General features: G+C 38.6%; 1 protein-coding gene across 3 annotated transcripts in view; it reads right to left on the reverse strand.

Annotated features, from left to right (window-relative positions):
- The window catches only part of CSNK2A1 (casein kinase 2 alpha 1), a 66,798-nt gene extending 40,528 nt beyond the window's left edge, over positions 1-26,270 (reverse strand). Inside the window, exons 1-2 of one of the 3 annotated variants that reach the window (XM_067468261.1) lie at positions 26,164-26,269; positions 2,997-3,036 (exon numbers count right to left, since the gene is read on the reverse strand). The gene's annotated coding sequence lies outside the window, so the exon portion shown is untranslated. Of the gene's footprint in view, positions 1-2,996; positions 3,037-17,484; positions 17,574-26,163 lie in introns of those variants that run through there. The other 2 variants (XM_060771875.2, XM_067468262.1) reach the window with 2 other exon arrangements.
- Positions 26,271-26,482: the final 212 nt, after the last annotated feature.

A 26,482-nucleotide genomic window follows, 5' to 3' on the forward strand; every position in this document is an offset into this window, starting at 1 on the left:
GACCTGTTGTAATTAAGAACTCCTGTCTTTTGAAATTAAGCTGATAGTCAGCCCTCTGCATCCATGCATTCTGCATTTATAGGTTCAACTATCCATGGCTTGAAAATATATTTTTAAATCCAGACAACTAACCTTGATATTGCCATTTTATGTAAGAGACACCATTTGAGTACAAAAGTGTATAAAATAATATAGGAATATCCACATTATGTTGACAACTGCAGGGGTTTTTGGGACTAGTTGGATTAGTAAATCCAATCAGGTGGAACAACTGGTAGCTGTCAAGATGTTATCAGATTGTGCTCTTATCACCCCTGTTGACTGCTGTTTGTATTAACCTTTGGGGACTTCATGAGAATGACTACATTTGTTCTGAATTTGTTCAACTCTCCGATTATAAATATTTATGATCAACTAACCACAAGCATTTATTTCCAGTTTCACAAAGAATACTGTGCCCTGTTAACTTACTTTTGGAAGCACTTAAGCCTCCCAACAGCTTGCCCTGAAAAGACTTAATGATAATCTATAGAGATAGAAGGAAAACCATGTTCAGAAATAAGAATAGAATAGAAAGTGTTAGGAATATGATTAATCTCTTAAAGCACAGTCATATAGCTCAACAAAAATCATAAACAGATATGCAGCACTCTAGCATTAGTAATATAGAATATATTCTGCATTACTCAACACCAGCTTTGAATTGTTTGCCATGTGGTTTTATTTTATTTATTTATTTATTTATTTGCTATACCTGTATACCGTCGTTTCTCAGCCTAGCCGGCGACTCAACGCGGTTTACAACAACTTATAACAAACAACAGTATACAGTTTAAAAGCATAAAAACACGATCCACAATACATATATCAATAAACAATGTTTTGTCTAGAGAAAGCCAATTTAGTGTTGGAACAGTATAACATTAATTAATCGCTATGCGTAAGGCTGATTCAGAAACTTCCAAAAGCAGCAGTAAAGGATATCTACTGAAAAGAATGAGCCAGACAATTGGTTCGACATTTTTCTCTGTCATTTAAGGTATTCACACACTACCTCACAGCCCCTCAAAGGTTCCTGAAGCAAGACCACAACAAATATAACCAATTAAAGCATAATACATTACAAACTAATATGCACTTCCTAAACCCTTATAAACAACTCAACATGGGGATGGACTTGTAGACAACAAGCAATTACCTCTTCCCACCTTTTTCCTTAAAAGAAAACCAATGGGATAAGAAAGCTACAACTATGGTTTGGTCAAGATGGTCAAGCGGAGAAAGGTAAACTCCAGCATGTAGACCTGCCTCCATTTATAACAACCAAGGCCCTGCTTTATGTTAAATTTCTGGAAAATAGTGGAAGGGGGAAACTATAGGGTCTTTCTTCCAAATATTTTTGAGGGGGGATTGGGACAAATGCTATATTAGAACATTTTACAGATTGAAAAGCACCTTGTTACCTTAGGAACATTAAATAGGTTGTGTCGTTTGGTGTGACACAAAATTACAATGCTTGGACCTCACAAACTCTGAGGATGCCTGCCATAGATGTGGGTGAAACGCCAGGAGATAATGCTTCTGGAACATGGCCATAAAGTCCAAAAAATCACAGCAACCCAATGCTTGGAAAATTAAAAATACAGTTCATTCAAACAATAATTACAAATAAAAATTATCTTTTAAGGAAATGTTTGGATTTGCTTAAAGGCTGGAGGTTTGAATCTGGGGAGCGGGGTGAGTTCCCAATGTTAGGCGCAGCTTCTGCCAATCTAGCAATTCGAAAACATGCAAAATTTAGTAGATCAATAGGTACTGCTTCTGCAGGAAGGTAATGGCGCTCCATGCAGTCATGCCAGCCACATGACCTTGGAGGTGTCTAGAGACAATGCCAACTCTCTGACTTAAGATAGGAGATGAGCACCACCCCCCAGAGTCAGACACAACTGGACTTTACCTATTTTGGATTTGCTAAGAATGAAAAAAAAGCTTAAAAGGGGAAGTAACCATCATTATTGGCACACCAAAGTGTTGTCTTTTCTTGTTATCCATAATTTCAAGCAGACATAAAGCATACATTCCCATAAAAAGAACTGAGAAACAAATACCAAGAACAGAAATCACAATGACCTGATCCTGTACACAGTCTTACATAGAAATGTTCTGCTTACATACGTTTTAAAAATAATTTAAGATTGGAAGTAAATACAGGAATGTCTTTCCTTACATATTTGTCCATTTTTATGGTGCTGCTGTTTCAAAATCTCCCCTGCTCTTTCTAATTTGAATGTTGATCTACTGCTATTATTCTGCTGCTTTAATATTCTGGAATTTTAATATATTGTTATTTTATACTGATGTAAATTGCCATGTGACAAATAAAATCCCAAAAAGCAGGCTAAAAACACTTGACAATGAATATTAAAGATAGTCAATGCCTTTCCAAATCCTACAAAAAGGTTTACACATAAAAACATATTTTAAAGATAAAGAGCAAATAATACATCTTTGGCACGTGAGGCATTTGAAAGTACAAATAGGCAGCTTGCCTTTAGACTATAATTTTAAAAAAATCAATCCATCTTGCCTGTCAAATGCTTGGCTGGGAATGGTCAAAACAAAGCAGATTTTCCTGTGAATAATGTATGATCAATTCAACACGATGCATGAAAGACTAATCTATTCCATTTTAAGCCCATAAAAGCCATTATGCACATATACAAAGCATGATGCATCTCATTTCAGGCCTCACAAACAACCTTCCCAATTTATTTTTTCCTAACCTAGAAATGAACTGTTCTGTACACCTTTTCTTTAGACCACCTTGGCTCATTCATACAGGGCTGTGTTAACTTAAGATGGCCGTTGAAGCATTTCTAAATTACAAAGCATTTTAAATTAAAACCTTCCCATCCCCAAATTTTGGATCCAACAAATTCTCTTTAAGGGAGTTGGCTGTCCAGAAGCTGAGAAGAAGTTTGGGCAATTCATCTTACCTTTCTTTATCCACCCAATCCTCGAGGAAACATTTAACTTCTGATAAAGAAACAAAATATGGGCTTGAGAGAGGTTGATGTTAGAACTGACAAGACATTTAACTCCATTTATCTTATGCTAGTAATATGCCTAAAGGGCCCCAGATCCTATCTGTTCTTGGAAGGCAAACAGTCAGTTCTGGTTAGTACCTGGATTGAGACTCCCAATGAATACTCTAGGCAACATTTCTGAGGAGTTAGATAATGTGATTTTAATGTTTTTATGAAGTCTTTTAATTCTTAAATTTCATGTTTTAAATGTCCCTTATTCTTATGGTGAATTGTCCTATTGATTTTATGCTAGTTATATATTGTGATTGAGTTTTGGTTTATGTATGTAAGGTACTGTATTTTGCCGTTATTTTTGTGTAAACTGCTTTCGAGTCTCCCCAGGGGTGAGAATAGCAGTATATAAATACTGTAAACAAACAAACAAACAAACACACTAATGGCCCTTCCAGACAGGCCCTATAGCCCAGGATTTTCTGCTTTAAACTGGATTATATGAGTTCACACTGCCAGATAATCTGGGATAAACAAAAAAAACTGGGATCAGATCCTGAGATATAGGGACTGTCTGGCAGGGCCTTAGGCATGCCTTGCCCTAGAAACCTTATGAAACTCAGGTGATCTTCATTTGTCGACAGCTGACTTGAAGGCACCCTTGCATTAACATGCAATTAATATTTATTCTAGGTCCATATAGCACAATTGTCACTCTGCACTCCTAAAAGCAAATCATAACCTGGAACAAAATCATGCATGTCCAATGACCTATAGGGTTATCCCCAGCAGATAATTTATAAAGAGATGTTGGATTAGATCACCTCCAAACTCCCTCCCAATCTTAAGTTGAACAATGAGGCATAGATTTGCTTGTCTTGCGCAATGTATATTCTCATTCATTGCTCTTTTTAGCCTGCCCTTCTTCAAAGCACTCAAATCAGCCTAGGTGGATCTTCCCTCCAACAAGCCAGTAAGATAGCTGAAAAGAAAAGGCAGTGCCTAACCCCAAATAATTTCTCATTTTGGAATAGGGAAGGATCCAAACAGGCTGCTTAAGCTTCTGTCCATCCCCTCCAACCCCACAGAATCCTGCCAAAACGTATTTTGAAGATTACTATCATAAACCACAAGAGTCAGATGTTTGACCTGTTAAAATACTGAGGAAAACACATATACAGAATGCAAGTCTATAGCACTCATTACACGCTGCTCTAAATTGCTGCAGTACCATCATAATATAATAAATTATATGGACTAAACAAGGACAGAGGAAACGGTGCTGGTATCTGTGTGCATGGCTCTTCTAGAAGTCTCTTATTGCCTGTTGACAAAGAAAAGGTGATGTCTGCAATCTCTTTTACTTAAATTTCCATTTAAATAAACAGCGACAGCTATAAATCCCAAATTCTCCTTCATATCACTCTGAAGTCTTAATTCTTCAACATAAAGCCACTTAAAGATGTAATGTTAAGGATCTGAGTGTATCTTTTTACATCTACACAAAATATGCCTTGCATGTTCCCATGAATACTTCAGCATCTCCATGTTGTGTCAAAAAGAACAAACTTTCTGCAGTTTGTAACATGGTAGGCTGGGCTTTCAAAGACCCAACTTTGGAAGATATGTCAAGGGATATCAAGTCTAACCCCCTTCTGCCATGCAGGAAGACACAACCCAAACACTCGTGACAAATGGCAATTCAGCCTCTGTTTAAAAAAACCTCCAGAGCATATTCCAGTGTTGAACATCTTTGACCATCTGGAAGTGCTTCATACCCATGGGTCTGAAATTTGTCCCATTCGTTTGATTTTTGTTTCCATTTTGTTCCATCCATTCAGATGGCATGAAACAGAAAGGTCCCACATGGAACGAAAATGCAATCAAAAATTTTAAAAGGAGAGAGCGGGTACCAGCCTGCTTTTCGGATCAATTGCCTAGGGCCTGCACCCTAATGCCAAGGAAGGAGCGCTCCTTACTTGGCGCTTGGCTGCAGCCCCTACCAGGCTCAGGCGCATAGTCCCAAAGCCTGCACTCTTAGGCCTAGGCGCTTTGGGCCTACAAGTGAAGCTCTCCCCCAAAAATGGGCCCTAAGAAAATGGATCTTTCAACTCCGAAAACACAAAAATCAAATATATGACCACACGATTTTGGGAGGCTCAGGCAAAAACGGATCCCCCCCCCCCCCCGTAAGCTGGGACACTAAATGGATCAAGTTAAGTCCTGAATGTACATGACTAGTGCTTCCTAATATTTGGGTATAATCACTTTTCCTATACTTTGAATCCATAGCTCTGTGTCACTCTCTGGAGGAGCAAAAAGAACAAACTTGCTCAATCTTTCAAATATTTAAACATAGCTATCTTGTCCCCTCTGAACTTCTCTGCTCCAAGCTAAATATCCCAGCTCCTTAAGCCCTATGGGGCATGGCTCCAGGCGCTTAAGAATTTTGGTTGCCCTCCTTTGAATACTTCCCAGCCTGCCCCTATCTTTCTTGAACTGTGGTGCTCAGAACTAGACAGGACGGTGTCATATTAAGTGTTTTAAAGCAGGGACCCCCACTTTCAATCATGTGGCTGCCTCCTACAGAATTCTGGGGCTTGTAGTTTAGGGCGGAGCCTTTGGAAACCTCAATCAGAAAGGTCCTTGGTATCCCTAAACTACAAGCCCCAAAAATTTGCAGGAGGCAGTCACACAAATGAAAGTGGGAACCAGCACTTCAAACTGCTGATGTGAGAAGGTTCTCAGTCTTATTCCATGTTAGAATTGATCACAGTAGAATAGAGTGAGACTATTACCTTCCTAGAATCACATTGCCTTATTTAACTTCTGCATTACACTCATGTTGACTCATGTTGAGGTTGTGGCCTACAAAGACTCATATCTTTTCCACAGGTAAAGATGTAAAGCCAGGTGTCACCCATGTTGTATCTGTACATTTTAATTTGGACACCTAAGTGTAGTAGCTCACATCTCTCCTCGTTGAAAACCATTTTGTTAGTTTTGGCACAGCTCCCTAATTTGTTCAGATCATTTTGAATGCTGATCCTGTCTTCTGGGGTATTAGCTACCCCTCCTAATATGGTGTCATCTGCAAATGTGATAAGTCTGCTCTTTATTCCATCATCCAAGTCACTGTCAACATTTGAAAGTTATCCAACAAATTAAGCATGAGATGTGAAACAGCTTCATTATTACATACCACAGGAACACATTTTGCTGCAGGTTCTGCAAATTATGCCAGATTCACAAATACAGTGTGGAAATCAAAAGCAAGCTGCTTTGCTTGGAGGGCTTTTGTACTCAAGATGACATAAAACACACAATGTCTGCCACTGCTTCAGGCTGTCTCCCAGAACCAACACAGCAACACGGCTGGTGTTTGATCTTGATTCTGTACATCTCCCCCACTACCATCACCACTGCTACTGCTACGATATGAGTCTAAAAACATTTTCCTGAGATATGAAAGAACTCTTATTTTATGACAAGAGTGGAAGCTGTGCAGCTCTCTAAACGCTGCACAGCAACTCCCATCCTTCCTTACCTTTGGCTACGCTGACTAGGGACAAAATATGAAGGGTTGCATAATTCACACTCCTCTTACACAGATGTAAAAAAGTCCCACGTGACTACAAAAGAGAGAAGATAAGTGATAATATCGGAAACTTGCTTTAAGGGAAAACATCACATTCTTGGACTCCCTTAACTCCAGAACGCTTTTCTGCTATCTTTTGTAAAGAACACCAAAGTCTTTTTCTGTACGAAAGATGGCAGAACAGTTTTCATTCTGCCCAGGAAGATTTCTTTGGCTACTTCACAAAAGACCAAGCCAAATTTAAAACTGCAGATCAGGGATCAGGAAACCTTTCCAGCTGGAACACTGCACTGCGATTGTTTTTGTCCAACCCTATGGGGAGTTTGTGGCAGGTAGGCATAGCTAAACCCAAAAGTGGCCACAGCGAGTGTAAGCAACTCCATATCCCTGTCCCTCTTGTGAAATCCTTTCTCTTCCACCTCTTCCCCCCAGCCAATTTCTTCCCTTTATTTGAGAAAAGAGTTGCTCCATTCCTTTATCAACCTACTTAGCTTCACACAAAAAATAAAATTTCTAATTCACCTACACATGAAAAGTTATCTCAGTAACGAAACTTTTAACTCCAGCCAACCATGTGATATGTTCCTGAAATTACTGGGAAAACAGAAACTGGTAGATAACAATGAATAATAATAATAATAATAACAACAACAACAACAACAACAACAATAAAACTGTATTTGTGCCCTGCTACCATCTCCCCAAGAGACTCGGTGCGGCTTACATGAGGCCAAGCCCACAATACATCAATAAACAAAACATCAAATAAAACAGCCAATACAATACAATTCAAATAAATCACATAAACAAAAATATGCAATAAGCAATCAACAATGACATACAACATGTTAAAAACCAATGGCCTGGCCAAATGTAATAGATTAAAATAAAAATAACGCTGACGTGACGTGAACATTTCAGAGAGAATTAAGGGGACCTTATTGAAATGAACCACTTCTGCCAGAGGTAAATCATGGAATAAGGCTAGAAAACCTAGAAAATTACTAGCGAGGACATATTTTATCAGACATAGAGAGGAGAAATCAAGGGTACTAGTTCTATGGAAAGTAAGAGATGGAATAAGCTTCACTAAGCTTCACTGACACAGTGATTCACCATTTCTCAGATTTTCATTGATATATTTTTACCTAAAGTAACTGAGGATACTGGACAAAACAACATGGTCCTCAAGCTACCTACCAGCTTTCTTTCTCCAGAGATAATCTATATAAATAAAAATGTAATGTTCGTTTGTGGGATTAACATAACTCAAAAACTACTGAAAAAATTGACGCACAATTTGGACACAATACACCTATCAGGCCAAGGAGTGACCATCACTCATAAAAACACTGGAAAACACAGCAGAAGAGACTTAAAAAGACAAAAAACAAAAAACACATTACAATGCATGAGCAAAACCACATATATACACAAACACACATATACACAAATATATACACACGCATATATGTGCATATATACACACAAAATACATATATACAGACTGGGCCACAGCAATGCGTGGCAGGGGACAGCTAGTTGGGAAGTAAATACAGTAAGTGGTTAGATGTCAAATATTCTTTCTAAAGCGAGACGAGACAACCAGGCAAGAAGATTGGAAAATAACACAAAATGATGCCTGGTAATTTGTTTGATGTATATTTCATTTCTGTAAGGCATCTAGAATTCTAAGAAAATTTTACATTTTATGAAAAGACCTATTTGTGGCTTAGATCAGAAAGCCACTATACTGACTTAACCTTTATAGTCATTTTCCCGTCACTAAATGATTCTAAGCAAAAGAAAAACAGGAATCGAAACATGCATCTAAACCAGGCATGGGCAAACTTTAGCCCTCCATGGGAGCTTGCCCATGACTGATCTAAACTGTAGAATTAATGCCAATACTAATTTAACTGTCATGCCTCAAGACTATGGAGTTATAGTTTTACAAGAGCTTTAGCTTTCTCTGCCAGTCCTGGTGACTCACCAAGCTACGAATCTCAGGATTCTTTAACAATGAGTCATGGCAGTGAAAGTGATATCAAACTGCATTCATTTGACAGTATAGATGAACTCTAAGAGTTAATGCACTTTTCAGTCTGCAAATTCAAGAGGTGAGAGAAGATAGAATAATTAAGTTGCAATGGTTATTCGTTAGCAAAATGAAGTCACAGTTGTTTCCACTCATGGATAATGTTTTCTTTTTCACAAGGTGAGAGAGAATCAGTTATATTCTGCCAACCAAACACTAATCTACAATAAAAGCCTTGGAGAAGAAGGCTACAATCAACTTTTTGAACATAAACACACAGAGAAATCAGTCTGTAAATCTAAGCCAGTACTGTACATCATATCTAAAGCAGAGATCTGATCAATGGTTTTTCAGTGGTTCTCAACCTGGGGTCCCTAGATGTTTTTGGCCTACAACTCCCAGAAATCCCAGCCAGTTTACCAGCTGTTAGGATTTATGGGAATTGAAGGCCAAAAAAATCTGGGGAGCCCAGGATGAGAACCACTGGTTTAAGGTGTTGTTTCCAAAGACACAGTGAGTTTCCAAAAGCTCTTCACAGAGCAGCTCACTTTCTGATTGTTCATCGCAGCTGAATCTTTCTACTGATTTGATTCTGTACAGAAATGTGCCTTTACTCAAATGTGAGCAGAAGTAATTGTATAAGGAAATCTGGGCACCAGCAACCACCAAAGGCAGCCACTGCTCAAGAAGTGGTCCAATCCATCATCGCTGTCTAGCATCTAACTCTTGCTTCCTATTTCTGTATAAATCAATATAGTTTTGCCCAGGCTCCAATTTCCAGTTGCTTTCACAGAAGCCAGATTACTTTCCCTAGCCCAGCTACAACGTACAAGACAACTTGATGAGCTCTTTTAGCAAACGCCACACCAGATTGGAGTCATTCACTTTGAAACACTCTGAAGAATGGATAACTGGAAAAAGTAGCTCACTGTACCTTCTACAAAATAAATTAATACATAATGCACTGATTTACAAATGAGGTGAGAGGAAAAGGTTTGGAAGCATCTACATAGCAAAATGAAGTTCAACACCACTGTAACTGCCATGGTTCAACACTATGGACTCATGAAGTTGCAATTTTACAACTCACTAAACTACAAATTTCAAAATTCCACAGCAGTTCACTTGGTGTTCAACTGCATTCATTCTTCAGAGCCAACTTTCAAGCAAGGGAAGCTAAAGACAATATCTATAGCATGTGAGATAAGCTGCTTTTGAAAAGTATCTACAAGGCACGTTTGCTTGGTCTGCCTTTGAATAGGTGGAATGGAGGGAGCTACATCTTTTGTATCATTTTGACTATGACTATCTTATTTTACCACTTACTTTGTCCAGTCACAAAGGTGAATAAGGCTTTTAAAAAGCTAATATTTGAAAGTGTTCCAATCTGTGAGCAAACTGACTATGAGCAACCAACCGCAAATGTTAAAAAATATTATTTAAATCTTTAGAAAATTAAATTCCCACAAAAACATTTATAAATCTAGATACAAGCCTAGAATGCATCAAAGAGGGGGGGGGAATCAGAATATGGTTTTTCCTCTCACATCTAAATGTTGATAGTTTGTACTTTAAAAACTAACAAAGCTTACGATTCAACATCCAAGACAACTGGAAATATCCACATTTGGAAATAGAAGAAACATTTTCTTGAAACAGACTCTCAATATCAAGAGTATTTTCATGTTTTATGGCACCTTAAACTATTGTGGTGTTACTCTAAATATTTAACACCACTAAGTCTTGATTTTCAATATCAATTCCATATGATGTTGATGCCCCCTGAATCCAAATTCATATCAACAGCTACCTTGACAGAGCCATTAGATCTTTCTAAACGTATTCCTGCTCTTAATCTCAATTTTTACACAGGAACAAGATAAACTATATACGACTTAGCATTTGCTGAGGAACCCCCTCTTGTCTTCAGTGCTGTTTATAATTTTTTACTTCCTTTTTGGTCCATTACGACCTTCTCTTACAATATTTTCTTCAAAATACTTCTGCATATCATCTCAGACCATAATATGACCCATTTTTGGCCCCTAATCCACCACAGAAAATCAACGATCTCTACAGTATCTTAAAATAAATCTCTGTTAAGGTTACACAAGCAGAGAATATTAATTCTTTGATCTCGTTCCACCCAGAGCTCCAATAAAAGCACACCGGTAGGAAAATATTTGATTTGACATTTTTATGTTGTAAGGTATCACTGAAAGAGGTTAGACTCTGAACTAAATATAAAAACACTCAAACCATTATTTTATTTCGAACTATTAGAACTCCAAGAGCAGCTTCCTGAATTTGCACTATAATAAGAGACTGCAAATGCAATGCTGTGTCATCTCCCCACCTCCCAAGATGGTGTGAACTTCATCTCAAAGAGGAATGCTAAATCAGCTCAAAAGGGGCATTTATCGCTCATCGTGTTTTTTATACTTTCTGACCTGCTGTGGCAAACAATTCAGGCACACTTGCTAAGGGCTCAGAAAACAACTTTTCCAATTAAAAGCAAGGACCGACCACATCAGATGACACCAACAGGAGCAAATCCCTAAACTGATAAACTGCATTCCACAAGTATTATTATTATTATTATTATTATTAGAGTATTATTATTATTATTATTATTATTATTAGAGTAGTGGGTACAGGATTAAAAGTGCTGATGTGGCAGGAGGTATACGAGGATTATAGGGCAAGTGCAATGTGCGGTGTGCAATAATCTTAGTTCTACTAAAGGTGCTTCGAGGACTTGTTATTGGAGATTTCCTATTCTGGAAATTCGGAACAGCCAGGTCTTCAGGTTCTTTCTAAAGACTGCCAATGTAGGGGCCTGTCTAAGATCTTTTGGGAGGGTGTTCCAGAGTCGGGGGGCCACCACAGAAAAGGCCCTGTCTCGTGTCCCCACCAGCCGCGCTTGTGACACAGGCGGAATCACGAGTAGGGCCTCACCAGATGACCGAAGTGAACGTGTGGGTTCATAGATGGAGATGCGGTCACTAAGGTAGGCAGGTCCCAAACCGTTTAGGGTTTTGTAGGTAAGCACCTGCACCTTGAATTGGGTGCACATCTTCACATCTGCAAAACTGAGCTTCTGATAATTTCAATCTATGGAGAAATTATATTGCTGCTGAAAAGAGCACTGTAAAATGTTTGCTATAATCACCTGACTTGAACTTCTGTCAGATCCCATTTCCTTGTGCCTTTCTCGCCCAACTTTGGGCTTACTGCCCTGTCTTCCAAGGTCCACATCCAACTGATTTAGGGCAGACCCATTGGATCAATTGTGTTAGGTGGCTTCGTATCACCCATCAACTCATAACAACCCCATGAATTACAGAAGGTTTTCTTAGGGAAGGCATATGCAGAGATGATTCTATCAGTCTCTTCTTATGAAATATAGCTTACAGCACCAAGTATTCCTTGGCAGTTTCACATCGTAGCACTAACAAGGGCTGATACTGCTTAGCTTCCAAGGTCAGAAAGGATCTGGTGTCTTTAGGGTATTTAGGCAACACCGAATCAACCCACCATTTTTAAAAGATATTTCCAACTTATAGACTCCCTACAAGCACCATATTTGGAATGCGCAGATTCTTTTTATATGAACTTTCTCCACTTTAGTGTTTTACAACTAAACACAGACATGGGAAATACTATGCATAGATTTATTTACTATATTTAAAAACACAACATTTAAAAACTTAGTATTATACTAAATGTCCTTTGACCAGTAGCTGGCCACTTGGAGTGCCTCTTGTGTTGCTGTAAGAATCATAGAATCCAAGAATTGGAAGAGACCTCATAGGCCATCCAGTCCAACCCCCTGCCAAGAAGCAGGAATATTGCATTCAAAGACCCCTGACAGATGGCCATCCAGCCTCTGTTTAAAAGTTTCCAAAGAAGGAGCCTCCACCAGACGCCGGGGCAGAGAGGTCCACTGCTGAACGGTTCTCACAGCCAGGAAGGTCTTACTAATGTTCAGATAGAATCTCCTTTCTTGTAGTTTGAAGCCATTGTTCCACATCCTGATCTCCAGGGAAGCAGAAAACAAGCTTCCTCCCGTCTCCCTATGACTTCCCCTCATATATTTATACAATATATATTTATGCCACCATTAAAGCGAAGCTATCATGGGATTTTTGGAGGCTTAGAGTAACATGACTCGCCCAAGGTTACTCCGTGGGTTTCCTGGCCAGCTATGGAATTTGGGCCCAGTCTCCAGAATTTTAGTGATTGAATGGTTAATCAACACTTGGGGAAAGTCCACTGATTCAATGGATATATTTTAGTTAGGACTAGCCCTTACATTTAGGCCCTTAGCCACCATAAAATATGTGTTGCCATATTTTGCTATGCAAAATATGAAATACTGAATATTAATTTTGTGTGTGTGAAAAATCCTGAATGATAAAAGACACAGTTTTAGAGCAATTAGGCGGAGAATACTTCTAAATTCTCCACCTAGTCTTAACTGTACTACAAGGGTATTTTAACTTCAGCGAATAATGAATTAATTCACTGTTTTATCCTGTGATGCCATTTGTGGCAAACTGGTGGAAAACATTTATCTTATAGAATAAAGAAAGGGGCAAACTTGGAGTCATGCAAAACGGCAGGTAGTGACAATTAAAGGTGATTATGAGACATGGCATACCAATGCCACATCTCAACGAAAGGAGCAATTCCTATTGCCAAGACATTAACTAAAACCATGCCCAAATACTGATGAAAAGTTCACCCAATATCTTAGCAGTTTTGAATTTACATGCAGGGAATTCACATTTTCAAAATAGAAAACAGAACCTGAATGGCCTTCCCTATGGCTTCAGTAGGCCCAAGAATGACTTGAGCTGAGACTAAACACTTTTAGGACATCTAATGAGTCCAATTTAGGAAAGTCAGGCTCATCTTCCATATTACGCCTCACAAAGCAACATGCAGGTGTGACCTCACGGGGAAAAAAGCATCCTTTGCACTTGCTTGTTGTGTAACACCGTGCCTAGTCAAGAAATTTAAACAGCGTCAAAGCTTCTACATAATTTAGTGTTTTATGTATTATCTTGATTGAAGTATTACCACAATATAAATATTAGTCTCATGAGATCAAAACAGCAAACAATACTCTTAATTCAATGGGGGCGCCTTACTTAGGTTTTAGCAGCCAGGTCTTCTTGGTAAAATGGATAGAATTCATAGACAGAGTGGCAGTTATTTGCAGGTCTAACTACATTCTGGATTATGAGAAAGCCCAAAAGCTACAAAAGCATCACCCAACCCTTTGCTTTAAAGCTTATTCAGCACAAAGCTTCCCATGCTTATTAGCAAGCAATCTGTTACATAGCGAGGATGTAACACACTGTGAGCTTTATGAGTAACTTAGACTTCATTTGGTCTTCACAGAAGGGATTTAAAAGCTCAGATTGTTTTGTGCAACTCCATTCTGGAGCAACTAATGATTCTAATCAAGAATGTAAAAGCTAACTTACATCAGCAGCAAAGGAAGAAAGTACTCCTCAGAGAATAAATCTCTTCTGCGCAAATAACTGTAAACGCTGAACACCTAATTTTCCTAGGGCAAGCAGCTTTCCCTTGCTTGGCTGCCCAGGCCAAATGGACGTTGAAAAGTATTCTGGAAAACCGTGTTTATTTGCATTTGCTTTGCTGCGTGAAGACTTTCTGAATGTAACCAATTCATCATTAAAGTCATCAATGTCATAAGGGATTCAAGTTTGCTTGTTTAAAAAAAATCAAAGGTTAATTCTCATGACTCCTGAAAAGTCATGAGAAGCCACGAGTTATCCATGTAGTTTCCCCCTCTCAGACTTATTCAGTAAGAGGAGAATCAGGGGCCAAGATCAAATCCAAACAGGAAAGAAGATAACGACGTAAATCCTGCCTCCCGCTCAAAGGTGGGGTGGCCTAGAAACCTACATATGGTGTCACTATAAGTTGGCTCAGGAAAAGACAGTTGAACTGAAGGGGAGAGGGATTGAGTTTCAGTCCATTCTTCTTATGCAGGACACACAGCTATATGTGACAGTATTTCCACTTTGCTATCATGCTTTCCACACCTGGAGACAGCTTTCACAGCAGCAAGACAAGTCTCCTTTGCGCAGTCCTATCTCAACATCAAAGCTTTTAAGGGATGCAGAAGGATATTAGAAGATGTAACAGCAAGCATTCATTTGGATGACTTTAAAAGGATACCTCATTAATAGTAGATAATGTTATCAACAGCTACTAGCCACAATGGTTATACATAATATGTGCAGAGACAGTATGTTCACAGTAGTTGTGGAACATAAGTGGGAGGGTGCTAATGCATTCGTATTCCAACTGCAGAGATCCCATAGGGTCTACTGGCCACTGTGGGAGTGCTACACATGCATCTTTGATCTGAACTAAACAGGCTGTTATGTGGTTCAAAAGGTAAACAGAAAAGGAAAAGAGAGCTCAGCTGGTGCCCATAAAAACATAAAACTTTCATTTTTTTATTACAACTTCCAGATTATTATTTTTTTGTCGTGTCAGGAGCATCTTGTTGTGAGAGTAAACTTCCAGATTATACCTGTCAATATGTCCATGCTACTTGAAAAATTCTGGAAACAAGTATAAAGCATAACTTTCCCAAGGTTTCCCTTCTACTGCCTGTTCTATAAATAGGAAAACAATTACAGTACAATTCCTGTATCTTAACACCTCTCAACAAAAGATTTTCCCAGGCTCAGCCAGGCCTTCAAATGCTAATGAAGGTGGTCAGTTGAAACATTCACACCTAGCTCCAACAGGGAAGAGCTCTTTGCCCCACCCCAGCCATTCCACAGATATATAAACCCATTGTCCTAATTCCAACAGACCTCGCTACCTCTGAGGATGCTTGCCATAGATGCAGGCGAAACGTCAGGAGAAATGCCTCTAGAACATGGCCCAAAAAAACCCACAAGAACCTAGTGATTCCAGCCATGAAAGCCTTCGACAATACATTACAGTACAATTCCTGTATCTGCAGGGGAATATGTTCTTAGACCTAGAATGGATATGCAAAATTGTGAATACCACCGAACTCTACTGAAATGAAGGACATTGGGCCCAAGAATATCACAGATTTGGTCTGGAGTACCTAGAAAATGCTTAGAGAACATATTTTGTTGGCTGTCAATCAACAAAACAGTGACTACCAGTTCCACAGATATGGGAGGGTCATACTAGATTCATTTATTTAGTATTGTATCATCAAGCCACTGTTAGTTGCATAAGCAGCGGCGTGGAAATGGTGTGATATACCTCTTAGCTAGCGGGAGAGAGCAACCATGCCTTGGAAACTTGGCCATACTTTTGCAGGAACTGAAAACTAAATATGAGAAGAAACCTATTTGCTTGTGGTAGAAAAAGCAGAAGGAGCCTATTTTTGAAGTTATTTTACTACATCTCCTAATCTTCTCTTTTTTGCTCTATTCATGTGATAGCTGGTAGTTATACCTGTGATAGGAAAAGAACACCTCTCTCTTTTGATCAGTCTTCTATACACGTGAGGACAAAAGACGGTAGTAGAGCTATCTATATAAATAAAAATGTAATGTTCATTTGTGGGAAATACATAACTCAAAAACCACTGGATGAATTGACACCAAATTTGGCCACAAGACACCTAATAATGCAAGGAGTGACCATCACTCATTTTTTTTACATTTGGGAGTTGTAGTTGCTGGGATGTATAGTTCACCTACAATCAAAGAGCATTCTGAACTCCATCAGTGATGGAATTGAACCAAACTTGGCAGACAGGACTCCCATAACCAACAGAAAACACTGGAAGGGTCTGGTGGGCATTGACTTAAGTTTTGGAGTTGTAGTTCACCTACATCCAGAGAGCACTGTGGACTGAAAGAATTATGAATCTGGACCAAACTTGGCATGGATACTCCATATGCCCAAATATAAACACAGAAGAAATTTGGGGAAAACAGACCTTGACATTTGGGAGTTGTAGTTTTTGGGATTTATAGTTCGCCTACAATCAAACCGCAACAACAATAGAATTGGGCCAAACTTCCCACACGGAACCCCCATAACCAACAGAAAATACTATGTTTTCTAATGGTCTTCGTGACCCTTCTGACGCCCCCACATGACCCCCCAGGGGTCTCAACCCCCAGGTTGAAAAATGCTGCCTTAAGGCCATCCAGTCCAACTCCCTTCACCAGGTCAAGAAAACATAATTAAAGCCCTCCTGACAAAGAGCCACCCAGCCTTAGATATATATGATTCACACACACACACACACATGTATATGACAGATATAGTATCATAAAAGGGGCCCCTAAAGAAGGACAATTATATGTTGCATGTTCCAGAGTAGGCAAACGAGACAATCTCTATATCAACACTGACAAATTAACAACAAGAAATACTGTTAATCCACAAGCATAAAAAAATTACATATATTAGAAACCAACACTTTCTCGTTACTTTATTTTCCAGATCACCAGACTGGGCCACAGCAACGTGTGGCAGGGGGCGGCTAGTAGAGTTATAAAAAGCAAATTCTACTTCAGGATGAGTAAACTTTTAAAAATATTTACCTGTGACAAAACAGCTACTTCAAGTGAAAAATGGTTACAGAAAGTTTATTAAGTAGGGAACTGTTCAAAGTTGACATTCTTTCCTGCAGTGTGACATTATGGATTCCATTCTATAACCCCATGGATCTGTTATCTCATCTTCCACAGGTCAACAAGGCTTTATGCGTCTATTTAAAACCCATAGCAAAAAATAAACAAAAAATCACAGGTGTGACTCACCTCAAGTTCAGATATGCTGTAGGTTGCCACAATATTAAATTTCAAGTACAGGCCAATACAAGGCAACTAGGACATTACACTGCAACGTCAGTGCAAACCATAATTCAACTGCAGAAGTTATTAGCTCTACAATCTCTACTTCTTTCCAACTAACACTACCACCAAAAGACTCCATCTCCTTGCAAATCGCCATCTAGAGAAGATGCCGACATGTCTATCTCAGAGAAAGAATATCCCTCTTTAGAAAGGCATCCCTCATTAGAATGAAGAATGTGGGAGAGAAAGGCAAGACTCATGCTGGGATGGATCTATCTTCCGCCCCTAATGAAAGAAGGGAGGGAAGACAGAACAAAAAAAAATGTGACAGCACTTTTAAGATTAAATTGTTTTTATGTTAGGATAAGCTTCTGTGGATATAATAAGCCCATTTCTTGAAGTAGTTGGTTTATATCAGGCATGGGCAAACTCCGGCTCTCCAGGTGTTTTGAACAATTTCTAATAGCCAGTAGCCTATAAGGAATTGTGGAAATTGAAGTCCAAAACACCTGGAGGGCCAAAGTTTACCCATGTCTGGTTTATATCCATGAAAGATCATGCTAAGATAAAAGCCAATTCCTCTTTCTTGTTCTTCTCCTCCTCTCTACCCCTTTCCTCCTTTTCATGCTGCAAAAGTCTAATAGGGCTACTTCTCTGAAAGTCAGCCCAATGGAGAGAGCAATTTCCTCTTACTATGTCCCTCAAGCAATGTATATGTCACTAGAGTTTATAATTTGGGATGGGATGCAGTTTTTTCCCTAAAAAGGGTTAACAGAATGACAGTTTTCAACCGTAGAGAGGTGTTGCAAGATGACAAGAGAAATTTAAGTGAGGTCTGCAACTCTCCTTCAACCAGTGAACAAGTAGTGCACAGCTGCTTAGCTGACCATTTGAATACCTAAAATAATAAATTAAGATACAATTCTTTTGCTGTGATTTACACTGGCATTCTGTTAGAATCATAGAATCAAAGAGTTGGAAGAGACCTCATGGGCCATCCAGTCCAACCCCCTGCCAAGAAGCATGAATATTGCATTCAAATCACCCCTGACAGATGGCCATCCAGCCTGTTTAAAAGCTTCCAAAGAAGGAGTTTCCACCACACTCTGCGGCAGAGAGTTCCACTGCTGAACGGCTCTCACAGTCAGGAAGTTCTTCCTCATGTTCAGATGGAATCTCCTCTGCTGCTGTTAATAGTAGTTGTATACATTTTGGGGAGGGAAGGTATAGCTGGGAAGAGGCAGAAACACTTCTCTTTCCTCCTGCCCCTCTAATTGGGAAGGCCCCCAAGAGGGAGGGGTTTAGAGAAATAGGAAGGCTTTTGTGTTGCTGTCTTATGATTAGCATGCTGTTGCTATTATAATAACTGTATACATTTTAGAAAGTGGAGTATAGCTGAGAGGGGGCAAAACTACTTCCTCTTCTAACTGGAGCCCCACCACCACCACCACCCCCCCCCCCCCCACATGAAAAAGGCTTTGGAGAAAAAAGAAGACTTTCTCTAAAGTTGGCTGCATTGACGGTGCAGAAGAGCTGAGCCACAACCTTCCTTCACCACCAGACTCCAAGGCCCTTAATAAAAGCCTAAACAAGTGGCTATTTGCATACAATACATGTAACATAGAGCAATTGGAATACAGATCTTCCTCATTGAGATTCAACACCATTAAAACACAATAACATTCAGATACAATACAACACCTCAACAAAAATAACAATATAAAATTTAGATTAGATAAAAATTCAATCAGCTAGCAGCATCCTCATAATAATTAAAGGCAAGATCAGCAATAAATTTCAGGAATGAAAAGAGAAACCTTGCAAGTTGCCATGGAACCATCATCATACAGGAGTTAGAAACTTTTTTCTGACACATTACTGGAATGTAGATTAGACAGAATAGATCCCATGAATTTGGAATTTCTTCATCTTCTTATACTTATATCTCACTCCAATACTCTATATATATATATATATATATATATATATAGACACATTACCATAATGTAGATTAGACAGAATGTGCCCCAAAAATTCAAATATTACTTATTTATATCCCACTTTCTTGTTTAAAACAAGACTCAAATCGGTCCACAACATTAAAAACAATACAATTTGCAATTTAAAGCCTGCCACATAAAGACATGAGAACAGAATCAAACATAGAAAAGTGAAAACAAATCAACTAAATTCATTTTGAAAACTATATCAAAAATAATTAAGAAACTACATTATGCCTCTGGCCCATTCTGATTATAATGTGCAGAATAGCAAAGCCTTCCCTAGGAAAATTCAATACCATTAAAATACAATATAACAATGAAACAATATAGAAAAATACAGAAGGAGAACATAACACAATTGGCATTGTGTATTTTACTAGGTTTTACCTACTCATTTCTAGGTTTAATTCTATTTTATTGTTTACTTTTAGGCTCCAAATTGCATACATAACATACACAATTGTCATTGTGCATTTTAAATAGATCTTAATGGTTTTTACCTATTCAGTTTTAGATACCTCTAGGTTAATAATAATAAATGTATTGTTACTATTATTAGGCTTAATTCTATTTTTGGGTTTATAGGCTTTAGGTTTTTAAAGGGCATTTGAACACTGTTTGCTGCTTTCAGTCTCTTTCAAAGAGAAAAAAGGCATAAAAATAAATATAATATAATAATCTTTTCTTATTCATTTTGAGGCCCCTTCCACACAGCTGAATAAAATTCCACATTTCCTGCTTTGAACTGGAATATATGGCAGTGTGGACACAGGGCCCTTCCACAAAGCCATATAACCCAGAATATCAAGGCAGTAAACTAAACAATATCTGCTTTGAACTGGGTTATCTGAGTTCATACCGCCATATATTCCAGTTCAAAGCAGGAAATGTAGAATTTTATTCAGCTGTGTGGAAGGGGTCTCAGATAACTCAGTCCAACGCAGATATTGTGGAATTATCTGTCTTGATATATATGTATTGTATTTATTTGTTTGTTTATATGCCTCTTTTTCTCTCTGAAAAGAGGCAAACAGTGCTAAAATCAATACAATAGGTCTTTTAAAAACCAAAAGGCTATGGACACTAAAATAGAATTACGCCTAATAATAACAAATGTATTACTATTAGCCTAGCACTCTCTCAGGACCCTTATAACCCATAGTCCCTATTCATTTTGAGATACTATAGGCTAATAGTAATGCATTTATTATTATTAGGCGTAATTCTATTTTAGTGTTTATAGTCTTTATGATTTTTATGGGCATATTTTAGCACTGTTCACCTCTTTTAGAGAAAAAAAGAAGCATACAAATAAATATTTGAGTCCCCTTTGGGGAGATAAAGCTGGGTATAAATAAATAAATATTTACCTATTTGTTTTGTAACAGTAATAACAGTAATACATTTGTTGTTAGGCATAATTCTATTTTAGTGTTCATAGCCTTTAGGGTTTTAAAAGACATACTGTATCGATTTTAAGCACTGTTCGCCGTTTCCAGTTTCTTTAAGAGAAAAAGAGGCATACAAATAAATATAATATAATAGATATTTACTCATTCATTTTGAGATAGGATAAGAGTAATACATTTATTATTATTATTAGGTGTAATTCTATTTTAGTGTTCACAGCCTTTAGGTTTTCAAAGGGCGTATTGCATCGATTTTAGCATTGTTTGCCTCTTTCGGAGAGAAAAAGAGGCATATAAATAAATATAATAAGATCTTTACCTATTCATTTTGAGATAGCTCTCGGCTAACATTTATTATTACTAGGCGTAATTCTATTTTACAGTTCATAGCCTTTAGATTTTTAAAGGGCATATTGTGTTGATTTTAAGCACTGTGTGCCTTACAAATAGAAAAAGAGGCATGCAAACAAACAAACAAACAAACAAATAAAATAAGATAGTTCTAGGCTAAGAGTAATATATTATTTATTATTAGGTGTAATTCTGTTTTAGTGTTCATAGCCTTTAGGTTTTCAAATGGCATACTGTATTGATTTTAGCACTGTTTGCCTTTCAGAGAGAGAGAAAAGGCATACAAACAAATATAATAGATCATTACTTGTTCATTTTGAAATACCTCTAGGTTAATAGTAATATATTTATTATTGTTATTAAGATTAATTCTATTTTAGTGTTCATAGTCTTTAGATGTTTAAAGAGCATATTGCATTCATTTATATAATAATAATAACAATAACAACAATAAGTATAATAACTATTTACCTATTCATTATGAGATAGCTCAATCTAATAATAATAAATTTATTATTATGCAGTGTAATTCTATTTTAGGTTTTCAAAGGGCACATTACATTGCTTTTAAGCACTGTTCACCACCTCCAATGAGGGGGGAAAGTTTTACAAATAAATGAGGGGGGGAATGAGGGGGAAAAGTTATACAAATAAATAAATGGAACAGATCATTACCTATTCATTTTGAGATAGGCTAATATTTATAATATTATAATGCAATGCAATATAATACTAATAATAATATATTATTATATATTTATATTACATGTAATATTGCTAATAATATTACAATATAATGGCACAATACAATATAGTAATATATAATACTGATATTGTACTATGCTAATCTATATAAATAAAAATGTAATGTTCATTTGTGGGATTAACAGAACTCAAAAACCACTGGACGAATTACCACCAAATTTGTCCACAAGACACCTACTCACCCAAGGAGTGACCATCACTCAAAAAAAAATGATGTTGTCATTTGGGAGTTGTACTTGCTGGGATTTATAGCTTACTTACAATCAAAAGCATTCTGAAGATGGAATTGAACCAAACGTGGCACACAGGACTCCCATGACCAAAAGAAAATACTGGAAGGGTTTGGTGGCCATTGACCTTGAGTTTGGGAGTTGTAGTTCATCTACATCCAGAGAGCACTGTAGACTCAAACAATGATGGATCTGGACCAAACTTGACACAAATATTCCATAGGCCTAAATATGAACACAGATGGAGTTTGGGGGAAATAGACCTTGACATTTGGGAGTTGTACTTACTCAGATTTATAGTTCACCTACAATCAAAGAGCATTCTGAACTCCACCAAAGATGGAATTGAACCAAACATGGCATACAGGACTTCCATGACCAACAGAATGCACTGGAAGGGTTTGGTGGGCATTGACCTTGAGTTTGGTAGTTGTAGTTCACCTACATCCAGAGAACACTGTGGACTCAAACAATGATGGATCTGGACCAAACTTGGCACAAGCACTCAATATGCCCAAATATGAACACAGTTGGAGTTTGGGGGAAATAGCCTTGATATTTGGGAGTTGTCGTTATTGGGATTTATAGTTCACCTACAATGAAAGAGCATTCTGAACCCCACGAACAACAGAATCAGGGCACACTTCCCACACAGAACCCCCATGACCAACAGAAAATACTTAAGGCCAACCAATCCAACTCCCTTCATCAAAGCAAGAAAACGTAATCAAAGTCCTCTGGACAAAGAGCCACCCATCCATAGATATAGAGAGATAGATAGATATGATTCACACACAGAGAGATATAGTATAGATTTGAAAGGGACCCTTAAAGGAGGACAATGATATGTGGGCAAACCAGACACTCTCCACATCAACACTACCTGTCCAGGGATGACCTAGCTACGGTGATCCAGGCTACGGTCATCTCAAGACTGGATTACTGTAACACCCTCTACATTGGCCTTCCTCTGTCTGTGATCCGGAAGCTCAAGCTAGTACAAAATGCAGCTGCTCGGCTTCTTGTGGGAATTCCGATGAGATGCCACATAACTCCAATCTTACTGCAGCTGCATTGGTTACCAATTGAGCACTGGATCACTTTCAAAGTGATGGTACTCACCTTTAAGGCCTTGCATGGCCTGGGGCCGATGTACCTGAGGGACCGCCTCACCCCCTACCAACCCCAGAGATCCCTCCGTTCTGAGGACCAAGATTTGTTGGAAATTCCCAGTGTCAAGACCTTGCGTCTAACAGCAACCAGACGCAGAGCCTTCACAGCAGTGGCACCATCACTCTGGAATACTCTGCCACCTGAAGTCCGTGCCTTGCGGGGCTTGTCAGCTTTCCGCAGGGCATGTAAGACATACCTGTTTTGACAGGCTTTTAATGTTTGATACTGCTGTTTTTAAATTGTTTTAAATTGCTTTTAAATTTTGTTAGATTTTAGCCATTCTTGTAAGCCGCTCCGAGCCCCAGGGGAGTAGCTGCATATAAGTTTAAATAATAAATAAATAAACACTCTCTCATTACTTTATTTTCCAGATCACCAGTCTGGGTCCCTTGGGGAGAAGGTAGCGGGGTATAAATAAAGTATTATTATTATTATTATTACTAGCAGTCCCTTGCAACACATGGCAAGGGACCGCTAGTAATAATAATAATATAATACTTTATTTATACCCCGCCACCATCTCCCCAAGGGACTTGGAGTGGCTTACATGAGGCCAAACCCAACAGTACATCAATAAACAAAAGCAATAAACAAAAACAATAATTACAATACAATGAATATAAATCATATATAAACAATAACCAATAAACAGTAACACACAAGGATTTAAAAACCTACGGCCAGGCCAAATGTAATAGTTTAAAAATTAAAAGTAATATAATATATATTGTGTGTGTGTGTGTGTATGTGTGTGTGTGTGTGTGTGTATATATATATATATATATATATATCTTGTAATCCACTCTGAGTCCCCTTTGGGGTGAGAAGGGCGGCATATAAATGTCACAAATAAATAAATAATAGTAATACAGTCATAATATCTCTAAAGTGGGGTATAAATATATAATAATAATAATAAATATAATAACAATTTACCTATTCATTTTGTGATAGCTCAATCTAATAATAAGACATTTATGATTATGAGGAGTAATTCTATTTTAGTGCTCAGTGCTTTTAGGTTTTGAAAGGGCACACTGCATTGGTTTTCAGGTCACAGCGGTAGCCGGGAGAGCTTTTGCGCAATTAAACCTTGTGCACCAGCTGCGCCCGTACCTCGGGAAGTCTGATCTGGCCACAGTGGTCCACGCTCTTGTTACATCCCGTATAGACTACTGCAACGCACTGTACGTGGGGTTACCCTTGAAGACTGTTCAGAAACTTCAACTGGTCCAACATACAGGGAACACACAACTCCCTTGTTGTGTCAGCTCCACTGGCTGCCAATCCAGTTCCGAACACAATTCAAGGTGCTGGTTTTGACCTACAAAACCCTTTACGGTTCCGGTCCAGCATATCTGTCCGAACGTATCTCCCTCTACGTCCCACCCCGGAGTTTGAGATCATCTGGGGAGGCCCTGCTCTCGACCCCGCCACTATCACAAGTGAGGTTGGCGGGGACGAGGAGCAGGGCCTTCTCAGTGGTGGCCCCTCACCTGTGGAACTCACTCCCCGGGGAGATTAGATCAGCGACCTCCCTTCTGACATTCAGGAAAAAACTGAAGACCTGGTTATGGGACCAAGCTTTTGGACATTCTGGCAGCTAAGGGAAGATCTGACGACAAACATGGACGAATGGAAATACGGAACTCTGAACACTGAGCATGAGATTGTTTTGCTATTTTATTATGTACGAATGTTTTTAACTTGTTAACTGTCTAAATTGTTGTAGGTATTGTTTGTTTATTGATTCAGGCATCGAATTGTGCCGTTGTTTGTAAGCCGCCCTGAGTCCCCCCTCGGGGGTGAGAAGGACGGGGTAGAAGTAATTGAAATAATAAATGAATAAATAAATAAATACAGTCATAATATCTCTAAAGTGGGGTATAAATATATAATAATAATAACAAATATAATAACAATTTACCTATTCATTTTGTGATAGCTCAATCTAATAACAATACCTTTATTATTATGAGGAGTAATTCTATTTTAGCGCTCAGTGCTTTTAGGTTTTGAAAGGGCACACTGCATCGGTTTTCAGAACTGTTTGGTTTTGGGAGAGAAAAAGAGGCATAAAAATAAATATAATTATTACAATGCTACAACTCTTGCCTGATTGTGTGTGTGTGTGTATGTATATGTGTGTGTGTGTGTATATATATATATATATATATATATATCTTCTAATCAGCTCTCAGTCCCCTTCGGGGTGATAAGGGCGGCATATAAATGTCGTAAATACATAAATAATAGTAATACAGTCATAATATCTCTAAAGTGGGGTATAAATATATAATAATAATACAATAGCAATTTACCTATTCATTTTGAGATAGCTCAATCTAATAATAATACATTTATTATTATGAGAAGTAATAATAATACATTTATTGTTATGAGGAGTAATTCTATTTTAGTGCTCAGTGCTTTTAGGTTTTGAAAGGGCATACTGCATTGGTTTTCAGCACTGTTTGCCTTTAGGAGAGAAAAAGAGGCCTACAAATAAAGATAATTATGACAATGCTACCACTCTTGCCTGAATGAGGCCTCCCTCACTCCCTCCTCAATCGCCCTAAATTGGAAACAGGGAGGCTTTGCGACCACCAAGGCCTCTCCCACCCGCTCCAGCCTTTGGAGTGGGCGGAAGAGAAGAAGAAGGCCCTTCCCTGTCCCCCCTTCGATCCCTTCTCGCCGCTTCTCGCCGCTTACCTGGGGATGGAGGAGGAGGAGGCATCCGCAGGGCCCGCCTCACTCGCCGGTCTCTCACACAGACAATATGGCGGAGGCTCAAAGCGAGGCTGGCCGGAAGCGGAAGCCGCTCCCTCGCCGGTTAGCGCACGCACGTACGCTCGCTCGCTCTAGGCGCGCACGACTCTGTCGCCAGAAGAGCTCCTTTTGCGCCTGCGCGGACGGCGGCTCCAGCGTTCTAAACTCTGGAGTGTTCACTGCGCATGCGCCATTTTTCCAGTGCAGGGAAGGCTATGGATGGAGCAGCTCAGCAACTACATGCACAGGGTGCAATGGAAAT

This window comes from Anolis sagrei, chromosome 4, assembly GCF_037176765.1.
Source record: "Anolis sagrei isolate rAnoSag1 chromosome 4, rAnoSag1.mat, whole genome shotgun sequence".
NCBI lineage: Eukaryota > Metazoa > Chordata > Lepidosauria > Squamata > Dactyloidae > Anolis > Anolis sagrei.